The sequence below is a fragment of the Pinus tabuliformis genome, chromosome J (assembly GCF_031772625.1).
Source record: "Pinus tabuliformis cultivar Carrire ecotype Pingquan chromosome J, CPIR1, whole genome shotgun sequence".
In the NCBI taxonomy this organism is placed as follows: domain Eukaryota; kingdom Viridiplantae; phylum Streptophyta; class Pinopsida; order Pinales; family Pinaceae; genus Pinus; species Pinus tabuliformis.
The window spans coordinates 872,027,195-872,049,532 of NC_142295.1; positions in this window are offsets into that span (position 1 = coordinate 872,027,195).

Genomic DNA, 22,338 nt, shown 5'->3' on the forward strand with positions numbered 1-22,338 from the left:
AACAACCCAAACCAAGAATTTCCATGCTTTCCTCTACCAAGCACATAATTTCCATTAGATTCAAAATAAATTGAAATAATTTCAAATCAGACCTCATTGGTAGCTCGTTAGTAAGGTACACCTGCAATTCTGTTTACTTCTTGTCACAACAAGTCAAACTAGCTCTTCGATCAAATCATCATATATAAGCATATCACATCCATTTAGCTCAAAACGCAACCATCATAAATTAAAATCATAAATCACATGCACAATGAAAATTGAAATAAAATAGTTATACTTCAATTGATTCTTTACTTCTTCCTTTGTTCTTTTCGTACACACACTGGATCAGTTGCCACACTCCGCAAGCACCCACTGCCTTTGCTTTTCTTCAATCACGTACACATACACATAGTGTACACCACATGCATACAACCACACACGACATACAACACATACACCTACACCCAGTGTACAACACAAGACATACACCTACACCTGGTGTACACAACAACACATACACCTACACTCAGTGTACACAACAACACAATACATATGCGTACACAGAGTACAACACAACATACACACATGTCACGATACTACAACTACACAATTAACATACACAATACCACATGTGCACAACACAACATGTATGACATGCACACAATACCACATGTATGCAACACAACATGTATGACATGCACACTGTAGTATACCTAGGGGGGATAATAGGGGGTATACCTAGGGGGGATCATATGGGGTACAAAGGGAGGTACCCAAGGAAGTAATGTAATGTAAGGATGATAAATACATGGGCCATAATGTTAGGTCCCTACAATACTAGTGATCCCCCCGTTACTATTGTCATTGTAGCCCTTATTGTTATTATTGTGCCCCTATTGTCCCGATATTGTTATTATTGTGCCCCATAGAAGCCTACTATCATTATTTTTGTGCCCTTATATTATTATTGTTATGTCGGCTTTGATTATATTACGACCTCTAAGACTCCTATATATAGAAAGGAGGTTTTTTCATTTGCATCATCCACAAATTGTTCATTTGTGTAATGTAAAGGAGGTTGCCCCTAGAAGAGGCTGATTTTAAAGTTGTTGATCTATCTTTTATTCTATTTTTTGATCTGGTTACATAACATTTGGTTTCAGAGCCTTTGGATTCTAGCGTTTCGCTACTCCAAAATGGTCATCGTGGAATTTTCGCTATAACTTTTTTTATACGATGTTTCAGAAGATGAAATTAAAACCCATTTGAGCCAAAATCTTGATGAACCTCGGGTCTGAATTTCAGATCTTTTCATGCTATATTTTCAGAGAATATCCAAAGAAGTTAGGGTTTTTGCAAGCGCCCGAATTATATCTCAAACAGGTGACGTGGGGAAAATCATCATAACTTTTTTTCTTTTTTCTTTTTTTCTTTCTGAGCATCAGGTTGAAATTTCGTAACAAGTTGCAGAAAGAGGATGGCCTGTAGTTCTCTGTGTATCAGTTTTAGGTCCTAAGGTCGAAACAGTGACACGTGGAACTTTGTACAAGTTCACTCTACTGAACCAATCTATAATCAGGTCATCATGGGAGATTTGGCATAACTCTTCCTTGGACAATCCAATCTTGATTGGACTTGTGGGGTTGGAAAGAGGACTCAGAGGGATACCGTAGGATGTAATTTTAGACCTTGGATATCCGAAATTATAGAGATACAAAAGATTAAATATCAAGCTCCTACAAAGTGAAAAAATGTATGTAGTTTTTTTAAATTTTTTTCATAAGTTTGGTTTGAAAAATTAGTTTGAAGTAATTCAAAGGGCATAGTGAAGCATAATTATAATTAATTGATGCCCCAAAGAAATAAAATGGAAACACCTAGTAAGCAACATGAAAGCTCTAGCATGACCCATGAAGAAGAGGAAGAAATGCAACATGATATATCAAAATTACGAGACCAAGTGCAACAAAATTCACTCTCACAAAAAGTAACATAAGCTAAGATCGATGGTTTAAAGAAAGGTGTGGAAGCTAAGATGGATGGTGAGGAAGCTAATATGGATGTTTTAAATAAAGGTGTGGAAGTTGATATGGATGGTTTAAAGAATGACGTGGAAGCTAAGATGGATGGTATAGAAGAAAAACTTAAAGGCAACATGGAAGATTTGAAGACAGATTTGACAAAGTTGCTACAATAAATGCTTACTATTGGCGAAAGGGTAGTAAAGGAAACTCATGATGAGAACAAAAGAAATTTTAATCATGGTTTCATAGACTTTAATGTTGGATTGAAGACCCACCATGTTCCAAAGATCGATATGAGGAAGTTTGATGGCAGGATCCCGTAACATGGATACTATAAATGGAGCAATATTTCGATCTCCAAAATGTGAAAAACACATAAAAAGTACGCATTGCAACTTTATATTTGGAACCAAATCAGTTTGTATGGTATCGATGTCTTTTCTCTCGTAAAAAAATTGTCACTTGGGCAATTTTTACGAAAGAAACGATAGCAGATTATGAGTATACAAAAAGCAACACCTTTTTTAGCCAATTTATAAATCTCAAACAAAAGGGTTCAATGATGGAGCACATCGAGGACTTCCAAAAATTGAATATAAGGGTAAAAGATATTCCAGAGGAGCATAAGATTGATGTGTTCATAGGGACTTTAAAGGATAACATCCAACATGAGGTTCGCCTTTGGGAACCTGATTCATTGGAGAAGGCATTCAGGTTGGCAAGAAAAATGGAAAACAAAATTATGGCAACAAGGAAGCCTACCACTCACAAATATAAATATGGAAGTGTTGTTTCCCCTAGCCTTCCACAACCTACAAGGTTGACACCACAAAAATTGGAAGAAAAAAGAGCAAAAGGGCTTTGTTACAGTTGTGATAGCAAATACGCTAAAGGTCATAAGTGCGTTGAGAATACATTATTTTACATAGATTGTGAAGAGGAGGAAGAAAAGGAACAAGAAATGTCAAAAGAAGAGGATATACACGAGGAACAAACCCTAGAGAAAAAATAAATGAATCTGACCATATCTTGTAATGCATTGGCCATAATTCCCCGGATGCGGGTGACATCAGGGACGAAGGAGGGGAGACACATGGAGGCCATGTGTGGCCTCATACCTGAGACAGGCCTTTAATGCTTTTCGCCGTTGATGCGTTTAAGTGTGGGGAATGGATGACATTTCAATGCACAGTCCAGAGCTCAAGTGTGGTCTCAGAGCGCAGTTATGGCCTGCAGATTACGAGGAATTTCTGAAGAGATTAAATTCGATGAGGGGATGGTTAGTTCTATGTCGTTTCGCGCTCAGAGCTTGGAGCTTGGCCCACGGCCCAGGAAGAACGCCCCTGTTGTGTTTATGGTCTGCAGAGCTGCTGCTCACGCCATTCCTCTGTCAACTAATTGTGAACGCTTCAATTCCTCCCTTGCGATTCTGTTCTTCCCTCCGGGTATCAGTGGGAACATGGTTCCGCCACGGCAGCGTCTCCTCAGTCGGCGCGGCACTAGCCGAGGCGGGTCGTCACGCCCCTCCGAGGCTTCAGCCCAATCAAGATGCTGTAGATGCCTCTGCCACAGAGTTGCAGAAGCACACCCCATTCAAGCGAGTCAGTTCTTGGACTCGAGTGGCCCAGATTTGGACTCGGCACCTCTACCAGCGTTTGGCACGGCTGTCTTCTCTTTCAGCAGTTCTCAAGAGAATTCCCGCATCAACGCCCATGTCTCGGTCCTTTTCCTTGAGGAACCGAAGGACGAGAGCGAGAATCAACCCAGCAAGAAGAAGCACCAGGCAGGAAGCTCGAGGGATGCTGAGGGACCGCCAGAGGCTGCTCCAGAACAGGTTGCCAGTCCACCTCTGTCTCAGGCAGTGCCTTCTCCAGCGGAAGCTAAGAAAGAACAGGACCCTCTCCCTGAGGACTATGGATGGTATCCAATTGTCGAGGAGGAGCCGGAAGATTAGCCATCCTCTTGCTCAGAATCACTGTTCAGGTTCTCCCATGTTATGTTATGTCTGCTTAAGTCTTCTGTTTGTTTCAGCTGTTTATGTTTGGGTCGAATGTAGTTTTTTTATGGTTTTTGAAGCCCCTGCGCGGGTCCCCAATGAAGATATACCTTTACTTTTTTTATCCCCTACGCGGGTTGTCAAGTCTGGTTCAGAAAACACTTCCATGGTTTAGTACCCCTGCGTGGGTGGTTTGCTTCAGTTGTGGTGCCCCTGCGTGGGCTGTTTTTGATGTTAAACTCCAGTCCACAGTGCCATCCCTGGCCTTGGACAGAATGACTCAACGACTGTAATTGTTCTCCTGTTTTGTATATAATAGAATAGAATAGTATTAATGATAAAAAAATGCATTGGCCATAATTACCACTCCTCAAACTGTCAAGATAGAAGGACACATCAAGAAGAGAAAGGTAATAGTGTTGATTGATTCGGGAAGTACCCATAATTTTATTCATTGTAAGGCAGCCAAAGAATTGAATTGCTTCATATATCCAACACCAGAGTGTCAAGTGATGGTTGCAAGTGGAGGAACCATAAATTTCTCTGGCAAGTGCCATACTATAAAGCTATCCATGGGAGAATATGTATTGAATAGCCCAATGCTTTCCATTCCAATGTGTGGTGTTGATGTTGTACTAGGATTCCAATGGCTACAATTCTTGGTTACAATAGCTTTTAATTTTTAAGAACTTTTCATGATTTTTTTTTCGGAAGAAAATGAAGTTGAATTAAGGGGTATCGCAAGGAAACCGGGAAAGATAATCAGCTCTAACGGAATGACAAAGCTTCTAAAGAAAGAACAACGAGGTGTAATTGCACAATTATGTTCGTTAGAGGTTCCCACATCGAAATCATCTATTTATCTAGATCTCCAAAAAATCTTGGACAATCATTCCAAGGTATTTGAGACTCCCAAAGGCCTCCCACCTATTCGTGATCATGATCATGTTATTCGTTTGATTCCAGGAAGTGTTCCTCCAAACATCAGGCCTTACAGATATCACTATTTCCAAAAGAGTGAAATTGAACGTATGGTTGCAGAAATGCTAGAGGCTGGTATAATTCAACCTAGTCAAAGTTCTTTCTCTGCTCCAGTAGTATTGGTGCACAAGAAGGATGGATCATGGTGCATGTGTCTGGGTTATAGAGACCTCAACAAGCTCACTATTAAAGATAAATTTCCCATTCATGTCATTGATGAATTATTAGATGAATTGCATGGATCAATTTACTTCACCAAGTTGGATTTACGCTCAGGATATCATCAAAACAGAATGAAGACTGAAGACATTCCGAAAACAACATTTAGAACTCATGAGGGTTATTATGAATTTTTGGTCATGCCTTTTGGCCTTACCAATGCACCTTCTACATTTCAAGGTTTGATGAATTCCATTTTCAAACCCTTCTTTAGAAAATTTGTGTTAGAATTTTTTGATGATATACTAATCTACAACAAGTCTTGGAAGGATCATGTTCAACATGTCGACAGGGTGCTCAAACTATTGGAGGAGAAACAATTATATGCAAAAAATATCCAAATGTTTCTTTGGAGTACAAGAGGTGGAATATCTAGGTCATATTGTATCTCATGAAGGTGTTAAGGTAGACCCTAGCAAAATTAAATCCATTAAGGAATGGAAAATCCCCACATCCATAAAGCATCTGCGAGGATTTCTCGAGTTGATAGGGTATTATCGCAAGTTTTTTAAGAAGTAAGGGAGAATAACAACACCTCTAATAACATTATTGAAGAAAGATGCATTTTCATGGACTCCAGAAGCAACGAAGGCCTTTGAACATCTTAAAGAGGCAATGTGCCAAGCACCGGTCTTAGCTACGTCGGACTTCACAAAAACCTTTATTGTGGAATGTGATGCCTCAGAAAATGGAATTGGTGTCGTTTTAATGCAAGAAGAAAGACCCATTGCTTTCGAAAGTCGTCCAATCAAAGGAAAGTATTTACACAAAGCTATTTATGACCCTACCTAATGGGAAGACACTTCAAGGTAAAAATGGATCATGTTAGTCTTAAATACTTTTTAGAACAAATATTATCTTCAGAAGAACAACAAAAATGGGTCACAAAGATGTTGGGTTATGCCTTTGAAATCATCTACAAAAAAGGGAAGCAAAATGTTGTGGCATATGAACTCTCAAGAAAGGATGAGGATGTGGAAGCATTGCTTTGCGCCATTTCTATTATCCAACCAGATTAGATAAACGAAGAAAGGGATGAATGGAAGAATGACGAAGAAGTGTGGGCACTCATTAAAAATTTACAACAAGATCCCAGTACATATGATACATTTAGCTGGACAAATGATTCTTTATGGTACAAAGATCACTTATACCTATGTAATAATTCCCAACTCAAACAAAAGATTCTTAGGGAATTGCACACCTCTCCCTTAGGAGGGCACTCAGGATTTTTAAAAACTTACAATAGGGTTAAGAACAGATTTTTTTGGGATGGCCTTAAATCGGATATTCAAAAGTTTGTGGCTGAATGTTTGGTTTGCCAGCAAAATAAAGTTGAAACAATTAAGACCCCAGGTCTATTACAACCTTTATCCATTCCAAGCCAACTTTGGAAGGAGGTTTCAATGGATTTTATCACAGGTTTACCCAAGTTCGAAGAAAAGAGTGTCATCATGGTGGTAGCTGACAAACTTACCAAGTATGCACACTTTTGTGCATGATCTCATCCATTTAAATCTAGTACAATTTCTACTGCGTTTATGGAAACAATTTAAAAGATACATGGAAACCCAAAGATTATTGTAAGCGACAGTGATCCCATTTTCACTAGAAATTTTTGGACAAAACTATTTTCTTGTCTTCGTATTCAATTAGCTCATAGCTCATCTTATAATCCTCAATATGATGGGCAAATTGAGATGGTAAACAAATGTTTGGAAGGATATCTTCATTGCTTTGTATCTGATAAACAGACACAATGGGTCAAATGGTTGCCTATGGCTGAATGGTGGTATAACACTTCCTTCCATACTGCAGGAAAAATGACACCATTTATGGCACTTTATGGATATCATCCACTATCCATCACATCATATTTAAGAGAAAATTCTAAGTCTCAAAGCAGTGGAAGATCACATCGAGCATCAACAACAAGTTATTCAACTCTTAAAGGATAACCTCACTTTGGCGGATAATAGAATGAAACAAAAGGCATATCAACATTGTAGCGAAAGAAGTTTTGATGTAGGTGACTGGTTATTCCTACAACTACAACCATATAAACAAATGTCCCTCAAGAAAGCTAAGAAGGATAATAAATTACAACCAAAGTATTATGGTCCGTACAAGGTGTTGCAAAAGATTGGTACTATGGCATACAAATTGGAGTTTCCTGCAACTTCTCGAGTGCACCTAGTTTTCGATGTTTCATGCTTAAAGAAGGTTATAGGTGACAAGCTCACAGTTCAAACAATATTGCCAGAACTTGAAGAGGAAGGAAAAATGATATTGGAACTTGAAGCAGTCACAGAAACAAGAACTCGAGAACTATGAAATTGATCAATTTCAGAGTATCTCATCAAGTGCAAGAACTTACCTGCTAAATATTCCACATGGGAGGATGATAATTTTATATAGAAGCATCCATAACTACTTAAGCATTGAGGACAACACTTTTTTGAAGGAGAGGGGCCGGTTAGGTCCCTATAATACTAGTGATCCACCCATTACTATTGTCATTGTAGCCCTTATTGTTATTATTGTGCCCCTATTGTCCCCATATTGTTATTATTGTGCCCCATAGAAGCCCACTATTGTTATTGTTGTGCCCTTATATTATTATTGTTATGTCAGCTTTGATTATATTGTGACCCCTTAGACTCCTATATATATAAAGGAGGTTTTGTCATTTGTACCATCTAGGAACTGTTCATTTGTCTAATGTAAAGGAGGTTTCCCCCTCGAAGAGGCTGATTTTGAAGTCATTGATCTATCTTTTGTTCTATTTTGTGAGCTGGTTACATAACACATAATTAATAAATAAATTGTTTAATCCACATTATGCATGGGACTACAAGTAGTTAGGGAACAAAGTGATAAGCCCATTGTATTGGATGTATGGAAATTGGAGACCCATGGTAATTACCCATGGTATTGTATGTATGAAGCCTATATAGAGGTTAAAGACTCTCCAGTGAGGGATGTCAAGTATTGTGTATTGACAAGCATATGGCTTGTGGAGTGTTCTCCTTCCTTAAGGAGTAGTTTTATAGTGTTACCCTACTTCAAGAGTTTTGATTAATAAAATATTTATGTTCTATCATCTCTGCTTTGATTTCTTGGTCCCAGATCTACTACACACACAATACCACATGTACAACAGTACCACGTGTACAACATGCACACAATACCACCTATACACAACACTACTTGCACGTGTACACAACATCACATGTACACGACACCACCCACACAATGTGTACACAACACGACATGTACACAACACCACTCACACAACATGTACACAACACCACATGCACATAAAACCACATGTACAACATGTACACAACACCACATGTACAACATGTACATAACACCACATGTATACAACACCACATGTACACCATGTACACAACACCTTATGTACAACATGTACACAACACAACATATACAACATGTACACAACACCATTTGTACAAAGCACCACATATACCACACATACACAACACCATCTATACATAGAACCACATATACCATATGTACACAACACCATCTGTACATAGCACCACATATACAACATGCACACCATACTACATGTACACAACACCACAAGTACAACATGTATAACATATACACAATAGTAGTATTGCACATCCATAGACCACACTATATATACCAAGCAAACTTACTTCTAGTTTCTTTCCACTATCCATGCTTCTCCCAACACGCCACAGATTGCATTGCTTTCATTTAGCTGATGTATCCCCCAACATATCATGTCCATAACATAGACACAGGCATAGTATAAACACATAACATCAAATCGTATCCACATGGTACTGACCTCATAAATATGCCAAGGCTGCTCTTCCCACTCGATTCCTCATAAGCCAGGAACCTTTTCATGCCATTCACCTGCATAAGAAATCATTCTTCCACAAACATGATCCCTGACGACCCTGTCAGACAATGACATTCATACATGCATATATACATACAAACATCAACATAAAACAATCATGATCCCTAACAACCCTGTTAGATCACGACATACATACATACATATATACATATAATACATTAACATAAAACAATCATGATCCCTGATGACCCTGTCAGAAAATGACATACATAGAAACATGTATAGACATCAGCATAATCATGATCACAACAAAATTACTAGATACCATAAGGTAAAGGTTAAGAGAACTCCTTTTATCCGTGCACAATATGCACAACATTGAGAACAATAGTTCCCAACTTAGTCAAGGCATCTGATGCCTCAAATCCATTTATTTTACCTTTCTCATGGTTGTCCTGCCACCGTCCATTTACCCCAATGGACCCAACCAATCCAACTGATTTTCATATTATTACATTACCTATTGGGTACCACACAACTCTCTCTAAGCTCCATTAAATTTCCTCTTTCCCCAACCAATTCCCAAGACTCTCAAACTTAAAAGACAAGAACAAGAAGCAAACATGGGGAAAATCATGAAAACTAGTAACAATACAACACCACAAGTAAAGTGGCATGGCCATGCAATAGACATAAACGAAATTGCAAATCAGGCATAAACAAATCACAAAAGAGCAAAAGAATGAAACTCCCAAGAAACACCATGACTCAATCCCCATGGGTTCCCAATGCCTCCAAGGGAAATCTCAACTTGAGCCTTCTTCAAGATTTCATGGTAGTCTCTTTTGCCATGCAATTATTGCATCATACTACCATAAACACATGGTTTTCAGTGTATAAATAAATATAACAATATACCAATTATCTTACCTTGTTGTGCCAAGCAAGTTTCCTTATAACTGAACACATCCATGCCACCTCTAAGGGACTACAATTCCCTTGACGGATCCAGCTACAATTGAAAACCAACTGTTATACCTCTCAGATACATGCTCAGGAAATAGTATATATCCACATAATGTTAGACAAAATCAAGGTTAAGAAGACTTCATGTATTCATGCAAAGCACTCATTCATTTGTACTAGTTGCTATCACATCACCCAACTGTTAGCTATATAGACAAATCAATTGTTACCTTGTCATGCTAATACCAAGAATGTTTCCCTGCCACTGTTCACACATGTTCCAAAGATCAAGACATCACGTCTATTAATTTAAAATCAACCTTTACTAAGACTAACCACCATGTCATAATCTGCAATCAACTCACAATCACTATTCATAATACTAAACTTGCACTCAAGTGTATATCAGTTGTCTCAGCACATATTGTGTTAGTACAACTGTCATAAAACAAGATAATTCCTTCATGTAATTGTTTGGTCAATTTAGTGTGTCCTAAATTGCTATTTAAAATGTCAATCCGGGAGTCGTAAACTGATGAAGTGAAGTGCACTGTATGTGCAAGATAACCGTTTTCTTAGTCTTTTGTCGTTTTTGAGTTTTTTTAGTTTGTTTTTGGGTTTATCTTCTGTGGATTCCCTAGTGTGAGATGGCGAAATTGAAAGTTAAGTATGGATGGTAATGGTGATTTCTACAATGATTTTCCAAACTTTAAAGTTCTCAAAAAGAAGGTTTCAAACTGACTGTGATGAAATCAATTCTCAAAAGGAAATAAATGTACCAAAACAGTGAACTAGTGACAATGGCCCAGTATCCTTACTGTTGTATGAAAAAGAAAATAAAAACTGAACTTAAAGCAACTCAAAGACTGAAAGCAAAGCAAACTAAATCACACTACTTCAACCCACATTCTGACCCTTCACCTTTCGACTCGCTCCAGCTATAGGAAGTAATCATAAACAAGCTGAGTAATATGATATCTAAATTGCAGGAAATTAAATTGCATAAAAGGAAACTAAGATTTAACTACTCATTCATATTTCAATTCTTGAAAATGACATAAGTAATTCAATCTCTAACTTGCAGGAAAGCAAACTAAATCATACTACAACAAGTAATATTCTAATTCCTCACTAATTGAGTCGCTTGACTATAGAAAGGAAATCATAAACAGATGAGTAATATGATGTCTAAGTGGCAGAAAAGTAAATAAGCAAAGCAAAACTGAAAGAAATGACAATGCTGGACTTAAACTCAGTAAATGAAAATCAGTAGAAAGGACAAGATGATCTCATGTCAGTAGTTATTAAAAATATGTAAATTTGCCCAGGCTGCCTACAAAAACCTGTAAGAGAAGCACTGATAAGCTAACAGTTATGAAAAAACATAAAGGAAATATGGACAGCAATGAACATCAGAACAACGCAATATATATACAAGCAATGATTATAAAAATAGTAAATGAAGGCAAGTAAGAAACTATACAGAGCTTTGGTGTATAGGGGCCCTCTGCAACCTCAGCCAGTCAATACTCAGTCACAAATCGAATTCAGGAATGCTGTCTTCTCATATATTAAAGTGCAGTAATAAGACAAAGTAAAGCACAGTACAGTGGGCTTATAACAACAGTCAAAATTACATCTGAAAAGCTAACTATCCAGCGTATACCAACGCGTTATTTATAAGTGAAAATGCTGCAACTAATTCCTAGATTCTATGCTGCCAAAGAGACACGTAAATCTCCACGGCCTGAGATCTAGCGTTATGGTCATCATGACAGTTAAATCCATGGAGTGGTGGCTGCTCGATTCAGTTCACGGGTTGATCTACAGGTGTGCCAATACCTCCGGAAATTGAGGATCGTGCCACGCAAACCTTCACGTGGGCAAAACAGAGCCGTGCCACCACAAAACTCCTTGTTTGGCCCTTCCTTTGACCGTCGTTGACCATGACCGTTTATGAGTGATTTGGCTGAACTGAGGGGACACGCTCCATGTACATGTCACTTGCAGCTTGCCCATGTGGCCGGTTTCTCCATTGGACACCTGTAACATAGTCTTTAACAAAATGGCTGCGGAAACTTGAGCTGGCTGCGGAAAGTGACAAGTTTCCGCAGCTGCTTGAACAAAAATCTAAATCAAACAACAGTCATAAACATAGTTAGGAAACCATTTCATAAGCTCTTTTTAGACTAATATGCAATGATTTGACAGCTTGGTGGATGAAGTAAATGGAAAAAGAAGGCTGAAAGGGTATATAGGGAAGTGCAGGTTTGGGACTCAACATACCCCCACTGTGAAGGTGTTGCATGTCCTCATGCAACCAAAATTTAGTCATTCCCCTCTAATCCATATGTTCTGAAGCTTCTGCTAGGACATCTAGCCCTCTTTTCTTCTTCTTTGGTGCTACCACCATCCTGGGTTTCCTTATTAGACATCTGAATTTGAGATTGATCAATGCTCTGCTCAACTTTTTGCACTTTTTCTTCAGTTTCTTGTTTTTCTTTTGCCATAGTCCCAAATGAAGCATAGTGTTATCATGAATAATTTTATCTACTTTGCTCTGCTCCTTGAGTGCTTCATTTTCTTGCTTGATATGCCTGTTTAGGACCTCTAATTCAAATACCTCCTGCTTTAAGGACTGAACTTGTGCATCTAGTGGCAGAGTGGTACTCGGACCTGCAGCTGATTTTTCTAAAGATTCCAAGTAGTCATATACCTCCTGTTGATTGGGATCTACTTCAGGTGTCTTTCTTGGACTGAGTTCAAAATCTTGTGGAGGAGGAGGACTGCTCTCTAGCTCTGGCCGAGAAGGGCTTTCATCATGTGGAGGACTAGTTTCAATGCTTGGCTGAGGACGAGGTGGACTACGACCAGCTGGAGGTTTCTCAGGTGTCTCTCCACCCAAGTCAATGAAGTGGGGCCGTTTTATTTGTGTTTTACTCCCCTTTCCTCTTAGCCTGGTGCTTCTCCTTAAGTATGGTGGACTAGTACTCTTTTCTTGTATACTCTGTTTCCCTTTTTCCTTTTTCTTTGCTATAGCAGCCTGTTCTTGAAGATGTACTAATCTTTCTGACAGTGGTTGGTAATCCTCCTCTATGGATGGCTCAGGTGATTGGTAGACTTCTTGAATGGTCCTTTTGCCTTTCTCTTTTCTCTGTTTCTTGTCTTTAGTTCTGTTCTCTTCTTCTTTTTGACCAACTTCTTGAGTTTCTGTAGTAGGGGAGTCTTGGACTATGGTACTCTTTTCTTTTCTCCTACTTTTTCTTGGTGTCTTTGGTGTACTACTTTCAGAGGCCTCAGATGGCTCTTGGAAGTAGTTTCTTATCAATAATTGTTCCCAGGTATCTTTATTTTTCTTTAGTTGGTCCTCAATGAGAATTTTTACAAGTACATGATGATATAGATGAGGTTCTATATTGCCTATGTGTTTTTGGACTGTAATACTCATCTTCTTCAAACTCAACAGTAAGAAATAAGGCAAATTAAGAGTTTGATTCTCTAAGAAATTCATCAACAATCTAGCATGGTACATGTACATTAAACCAAAGCGTCCTTCACAAGTGACAAATTTTTGGATAACTAACAGCAGACTGGCCCATTCTTCCTTCAATGCATGAACATGAATTCCTTTAGTAAACACAGTGGTGTCCATACCTGGGTTTCTTAGCATAATTTTCCATGCCTGTTCATCCACGCTTTTGTTTTTGAACCATCGCTCACCTTCCCGGGGTAAGCTTATGGCGGCTACTACTGTTGTTTCGGTCACCGTGAACTTCAAATCTCCAATCTCCACCATTTGACCATCGAAAGACCGTGCAAAAGCCTTGGTTACCTCTTTATTATAGCCTTTAAACTTTTGGATGAAGTGTAACCATTTGGCTTTCTTCAGCAAATCTTTTGCTTGAGGGTAACCTTCTAAATATTTCGGTCCTTCTGGCTCTACCCTTAGTAGTTTTCCCATTCCTTCCTCTGTTTTGAATTTCAACTGAGGATTCAATTGCGTGTGAGGATTTAGCAGAGGGAAGGTAGCTCGGTTGCAGGGTTTATGGTAAAATGCAGTGGCTGCAATCGGTAGCAGGTAACGGGAATGCTTCAGATTACAGGCGGAACAGAGGATGAGCAGCCGCAAATGAGTTCACAAATTGAAATGCGTGTATATGAAAAGGATGATCTTTAATGGTAAGTGAACAGAGTGGAGTCGAGATTTTTTTGAATTAACGGTTGTGTACGAAATATCACACGTTTTGATGGATGGCTGTGAGAAATGCGGTGGAGAGGAGCCGTAATGGGATTGGTCACATCTCATGAGTACAGGTGGCAAATGAAAGTGCAGTCAACTTGAGTTTAAACCCAGAAATCAATCATGAGACCGTTAAGAAATGAATGCATGGTGTGTGGAGTAATATCGTGGAATAGGAGTGGGTAATGGAGCTATCGTATCGAATCATTGCACATAGTAGAACTTTTTATGGTTTGATAACTATGCATAATCATGACTTTAATTGTTATTTGATAAAATTTTTTGCTCGTACCTTTGGAAACTTTGCCATTTCTTGCTCATAGCTTTTAACCAACTATTCTTCCTTGATGTCTTGGAGATGCTCCATGTCTTCATGGCATTTTCTCAATTACACCTGCATTTTCATGATTATTGCACTAACATTTTGACTGTGAATTTGAAAAACAGAGTGGTGGTAGCTGCGGAAATTGTTTCTGGCTACGGAAACTGCTTCCAGCTGCGGAAGCTGGGACAACACCCACTTAGCTAAACAAAGATAGTTAGAGAAGAACTAACTGAGTGAAAATAGTCCTGAAAGGGACTTTTATTGATGAAATGAAAATGAAATGAGTGGAATGGAGTGAAAGTGAAGTGGAGTGAAGTGAAACGAACATGTGAATGAGATGGAGATGGAGTGAAATGGCAAATGAGGTGGAGTGAAGATGGAAAAAAAGGAGAGGAGAGATTTTTTTTTTTTTTGGAAACTATAGAGTGTCAGGTGTCCCTGATTTTCACTCTATATTTTCTGTATAAGACCGCCAATCTATGATTGGTTTTCAGGCTTATACAAATATAGATATATATATATATATATATATATATATATATATATTTTTTTTTTAAAACTGAAAGAAACAAAGGCTAGGTTGGTGGGGAAGAAGGATTCTTCTCCACCAGCCTTATTGCAGAATTCTCTTGGAACATCTTGACAAATTCCTCTTTTGAGAGTGGCTTATGATAAATTTTCAATCGGTGGCCATTCACAATAAGAGGAGTCTGAAATTCATCAATGGTCTTGATTCTTACCGCTCCATTGTTAAAGACTTTGTCAATTTCATATGGCCCAAGCCAATGGGTCTGAAATTTACCTTTGAAGTCTTTAAACTTGGAATCAAACAATAGCGCCCAATCTCCCTCTTGAAACTTTTTCTCTTTGATGTATCTGTCATGCCACTTAGCTCTTTGATGTTGAACTAGATCAGTCCTTAAAATTGCTTCTTGTCTGATCTCATCTAGCTCATTCAGCTGCTCCATTCTGTGCTTTTGGGCTTCTGATAGATTCATCCCCAACTGGACTGCCATCTTGAAAGTCTTGACTTGAAACTCAATGGGGAGCAGGACTTCTTTCCCATAAACAAGTTCATAGGGAGAATGTCTTGTTGTATTCCTCCATGTAGTTCTGTAGGCCCACAAGGCTTCAGGAAGCCTTTCTGCCCAATCTCTTCTGTGTAGATGGACAGTTTTGGTGATGATGCTCTCAAGAACTTTGTTTGTAGACTCCACTTGGCCATTTGCTTGCGGATGGTAAGGAGTAGATTTTCTGTGCTTGATTTTGTATTCTTCCATCAGCTTCTCCATCAAGTTAGATGTAAATTGACTTCCCTGATCTGTCACAATTTCTCTTGGGACACCAAAATGAGTAAAAATATCCTCATAAAGAAAATGAACAACTGAATTTTCAGTGGCAGAAGGCAATGCTTTGGCTTCTACCCATTTAGTGACATAATTAGTGCATACCAATATATACTTCTTCTGTTTAGATGGTGGATTAATGGGTCCAATGAAATCTAAAGCCCATTTTTCAAAGGGTTCAATGAGTACCTGTGGTTGTAATGGCATTTCATTTGAAAGAGTCGGTTTCCCAACTCTTTGGCAGCTGTCACACCTTCTGACATATTGTTTTGCATCTTTGAAAAGGGAAGGCCAATAATATCCTAAAAAAAGGATTTTATAGGCCGTCCTTTTGTCAGCAAAGTGTCCACTGCATGGTTCATCATGACATGTCTTGAGGATGTCAGGCATTTCATCTTCCCGAACACATCTTCTGATAACACAATCTAGCCCTGTTTTAAACAATTCATTAGAAATCCATGAATAATTCGAACTCTCCTGAATAATTCTTCCTTTTTCACTAGGAAATAAATGTGGAGGTAGCTTTCTTGTAACCAAATAGTTAGCAATATTTGCATACCAAGGAGTCTTAGTAGTTACTGCAAATAAATACTCATCTGGAAACTTATCCTCTACAGGAGAATCTTCATTAGTATTTTGGATTCTAGACAAGAAATCAGCCACTGTATTTTGTTTCCCTGGTCTATCCAACACAGTAATATTGAATTCTTGTAAAAGTAAGAGCCATCTTGTAACTCTGCCATTAGTAACAGGTTTGTTCATTAGATATCTAATTGCAGAATGATCAGTATGGACAAAAGTTTCATAGCCTGTTATATAATGTCTAAACTTATTGATTACATGAACAACAGCTAAGAATTCTTTTTCAGTCACAATATAGTTTAACTCGGTGGGAGTCAAATTTTTACTGGTGTAGTAAATGGCATAAGGAACTAAATCCTTTTGACCCAACACAGCTCCTAGAGCTGTATCTGAAGCATCTGTAGAAATATGGAAAGGAAGTTTCCAATTTGGCCCTCTCAGAATGGGTGCTTCAGATATTCTTGTTTTCAAAGTTTCAAATGCAGATTGACAATCAGGATCCCATTTGCATTCACAGTCTTTTGTAAGTAATTTGAAGAGTGGAGATGCTATTTTGGTGAAGTTTTCAATAAATCTTCTATAGTATCCATTAAATCCAAGAAAACTTCTAACATCTTTTTGACAATTTGGAATAGGCAACTTGGAGATGACTTCAACTTTTGATCTATCAACTTTAATCCCATCCCCTGAAATATGATGTCCTAAAACAATCCCTTCAGTAAACATCATAAAGCATTTTTCATGACTCAACGATAGGTTTGTTTCTTTACACCTTATAAGGACTTTTTCCAAATTCTCTAATGCCTCTTCAAACGAATTACCATAAACTGTAAAATCATCCATATAAACCTCTACACAATCATGGATTAGATCAGAAAAGATTCCTAGTACTGCCCTTTGAAATGTTGCGGGTGCATTACATAATCCAAAAGGAAGTACTCGGTAAGCAAAAGTTCCCCATGGACAGGTAAATGTGGTCTTATCCTGATCTTCAGGTGCTACCTGAATCTGATTATAGCCACTAAAACCATCCAAAAATGAAAAATACTTTTTGCCTGCTAAAGTATCTAATACCTGATCGATAAAGGGTAAAGGAAAGTGATCCTTCAAAGTTGCTTTGTTCAATTCCCTGTAATCAATGCATACCCTCCATTTACCATTCTTTTTAGGTACTATAACCAAAGGAGAAACCCATCGGCTATCTGAAATTGGATAAATGAAGTTTACGTTGAGTAGTTTTTGAAGCTCTTCTTTCACTATCTCCCTAAGGTTTGGATTCATCCTTCTCTAAGGTTGTCTGATTGGTCTACTGTTTTCCTCGATGTAGATGTGATGAATGCAAGTCTTAGGGTCAATACCTTTCATATCAGTATACTCCCATGCAAATGCAGTAGAATGTTTTTGCAAGATTTTGGTTAGCTCTCCCTGTTGTGATCTTTCCAAGTTTTTGTTGATATTCAATGTTTTACCTGGAAAGATCTCAATGGCGGAACTACCAAACTCTTCCATAGAGAAAAGAGACATTTGTCTAGATGATAGATACTCAATGTCAGAATCTAACTGAAATTGTGTGTGGTCATATTCTGAAGATGTTTCAAAGTTTTCTAATGTGTTCAGAATTTGACTATCTTCACTGACTTCAGAAATGGTAAAGACAGGTTGTATAGTATCCTCATCATCAACCCACTCATTATCTCTTATTTCTGTAATTGCTTTTGCTCGAGGATACAGATTGAATTTCTTTGTCGAATTACCATAAAAAATATACATATCCCCAGACCTACAACTGATAAAAGCATCAACTATGGCTAGCCAAGGTCTTCCTAAGATGAGAGGGTGTCCTCCTAAATTACTCTTGCGAGTTAAAATCATGAAATCTACTGGATATTCCCAAGAGTCTAAGGAGACCAAAATGTCTTCTAATACACCATCTGGTTTGATAATTGATTGATCTGCAAGTTGCAGTAAAGTAGGTGTAAAAAGAAGATTAGGAAGTTTCAGTTGTTCCATAGTCTGTCTACTCATAATGTTGATAACAGCCCCTAAATCAATCAAAGTATTGGGAATTTCTACCCCATTGATATGTGTTTTGACAATTGGACTACCGGGATCTACATACTTCTGCATAGTAATTTTTCCCATCATGATATCTGCAATTTTTCCTACCAGGTGGATTCTTCTTGTATCTCTTGGTTTCCTTCCTGGTCTTTTAAGACTCAACTCCTTTATTGTTTTTGCTAGAATAGGAATCTCTCTAATGGCTTGTAACAAGGGAATCTTGATACAGACATTCTTCAATTCATCTAGAAAATCATAGTCAGGCAACAAGATTTGTTTTTCCATCCCTTTGTCAATTTGTAATCTTTCAGGAAAAGGAGGTGTGGATGAAGATGCAGGTTGCTCAACTATAGGAGTTGTGGGGGTTAACTCTTTTTCTTTTTCTTTTTGAGTGCTTGGGTTTTGAAGAGATGCTTCAGAACCTTTATTGGCTTCAAGAGAATCTTCCTCAGAAATGCTTTGCTTTTGGGCATCTATAGAAGGTTTATCTAAAACTCTACCAGATCTGAGTTGTACATCATTGAGAGAAACAATCATATAGGTAGGAAATTGTTGACCTTCTACCATGTAAGCATTTTGAGGGTTTTTATTGTTGGGGTTTGGCAATGGCTGGGAAGGAAGTTGATTTGGCTTCTGTTGGAATGGAAGCAAGAGTTGAGAATTTGGATTCTGTTGAGAAGGCTGTTGTTGTTGTGGAAATGGCAATGATAGTTGTGGATTTTGATTTGGAAGTTGTGGAGCTTGTTGGTTTTGAAAAGATGGAGGATATTGATAAAATTGAGCAAATTTCCCATAAGGATTTTGCATGCCTTGTACCCATGATTGAAAAGGATTTTGGGGTTGGGACCAAGGTTCTTGCCAAGGATTCCAATTTGGTGGGGTTTGAAAGTTCATAGAGTTGTTAAACCCTTGGTTTTGTTGCCCCTGCCAAGGTCTCCTTGCAACAAAACAGAGAGACTCAATTGTATTTGGATCTTCTTGAAAGACAGCTTTGAGCCCAGGAATTGAAGGACAATCCTTGGTCTCATGATTCTCTGAACAAATCACACATGTTTCTACAACTTTTGCATCCAAGGGACATTCCCTTAGAGCATGTTTCTTTCTACATTTTTGGCAAAAGATGGCCAAAGCTTCAACTTCTGCTTTTTGCTTATTTTGTATCTTAAGGGTGTCTAGTTGCTCACTAAGACTCCCTAAGATATCAGTTTTGAATTCATCAAGTATATTGCCAATCTCAGCCCTACTTACTGATCCAGTTGCAGATTTGTTTGCTCTAATGAGAGAAGGATCTCTAGGTCCTTTTCCAGTTTTAGATTTTCCCCTTGAGAGATGGACACATAGCTCTGCTATATCATGAAGTGGAAGTTGAGATATATCTCCTTTTCCCATCATGTTCAAAATATCTATCCATTCATCTCTAATGGCTTTTAATAGAAGGGCTTTCAAGGTTTTCTCATCTAAGTTACTCATTTTTGCTCTTTTCAGGTTGTATTGGAATCTTTCAAGTAAATCCTCCAAGTTTTCATCCTCTCTTTGCACCATTTTGAATACTTCATCCTTGTGATTGGTGGGCATACAATAGTCCAGGTATCTATCCAAAAATGTTTGTTTCATATCATTCCAAGTCCTAATGGATTGGGTGAGTAATCCATGAACCATTTCAAAGTAGCTCCTTTCAATGTTGAAGGAAACAGTTTGAGTTTTTGAGAGTCTTCCAGATAATCATAAGTTCGACACACGACCTCAAACTCAAATAGAAATGTTTCAGGATCCTCATTTCTTAACCCATGAAAGTTTGGGAGGACAGATGGTGAAATATTTTTCATTGTTGCTCGAGAATCCTCATCGACTATAGGAAATCCGAATGAGTTATCTCCATCCCTATTTCCCCCATTGTTACCTCTACCTCCTCCATTGTTTCCTCCTCCCCCTCCTCTACCTCTACCTCTACCAAATCCGTTAACTACCTCCTCTGTCATGATAGCTTCCTCAGAGACTTCAGAGTCCTCTGGTTCCTCTACTAATGGCGAACGAGGAGGAATTTCTCCCTCTTCTTCCTCAGGTGATTCTACTTCTTCAATTACAATGTGTCTCCCTGTAGAAGGAAAGAAAGGATCTTTTCCTAATTCAGATTCGATGGATGGTGTGGGAGAGTCTCCTAATTCAACTACTGCCTCTTGAATTCCAGGAATCCTAAGGCTAGGAGTGTGAGTTGGAGATGATGGAGGTGTCTCTTGTCTATTCCTTGAAGTAGATGGAGTTGTGAAAATCAAACTCTTGGCTCTAGCTAAAAACCTTCCCCTAGAATCTCTTGCTCTATGCATGTCATTTTTTTATTATTTTTCTTCAATTCGGGCTAATAATTCTCTTTCTAATCTTCCAGGTCACTCTAGGTGCAAGAAGAGAGCATACTCAAGAAACTATTAAACCAATAACTTTCTCTTTTCTGATCCTCCAGGTCACACTAAGTGCAAGAGGAGAGCATACTTTGAGAGGTTATCAATTTTCCTTCCTTGATTTTTTTTTTTTTTTTTTTTTTTAAGAAATTGGCTACCTAGTTTCACTTCCCCGGCAATGGCGCCAAAATGTTTGGTCAATTTAGTGTGTCCTAAATTGCTATTTAAAATGTCAATCTGGGAGTCGTAAACTGATGAAGTGAAGTGCACTGTATGTGCAAGATAACCGTTTTCTTAGTCTTTTGTCGTTTTTGAGTTTTTTTAGTTTGTTTTTGGGTTTATCTTCTGTGGATTCCCTAATGTGAGATGGCGAAATTGAAAGTTAAGTATGGATGGTAATGGTGATTTCTACAATGATTTTCCAAACTTTAAAGTTCTCAAAAAGAAGGTTTCAAACTGACTGTGATGAAATCAATTCTCAAAAGGAAATAAATGTACCAAAACAGTGAACTAGTGACAATGGCCCAGTATCCTTACTGTTGTATGAAAAAGAAAATAAAAACTGAACTTAAAGCAACTCAAAGACTGAAAGCAAAGCAAACTAAATCACGCTACTTCAACCCACATTTTGACCCTTCACCTTTCGACTCGCTTCGGCTATAGGAAGTAATCATAAACAAGCTGAGTAATATGATATCTAAATTGCAGGAAATTAAATTGCATAAAAGGAAACTAAGATTTAACTACTCATTCATATTTCAATTCTTGAAAATGACATAAGTAATTCAATCTCTAACTTGCAGGAAAGCAAACTAAATCATACTACAACAAGTAATATTCTGATTCCTCACTAATTGAGTCGCTTGGCTATAGAAAGGAAATCATAAACAGATGAGTAATATGATGTCTAAGTGGCAGAAAAGTAAATAAGCAAAGCAAAACTGTAAGAAATGACAATGCTGGACTTACACTCAGTAAATGAAAATCAGCAGAAAGGATAAGATGATCTCATGTCCGTAGTTATTAAAAATATGTAAATTTGCTCGGGCTGCCTATAAAAACCTGTAAGAGAAGCACTGATCAGCTAACAGTTATGAAAAAACATAAAGGAAATATGGACAGCAATGAACATCAGAACAACGCAATATATATACAAGCAATGATTATAAAAACAGTAAATGAAAGCAAGTAAGAAACTATACAGAGCTTTGGTGTACAGGGGCCCTCTGCAACCTCAGCCAGTCAATACTCCGTAACAAATCAAATTCAGGAATGCTGTCTTCTCATATATTAAAGTGTAGTAATAAGACAAAGTAAAGAACAGTACAGTGGGCTTATAACAACAGTCAAAATTACAT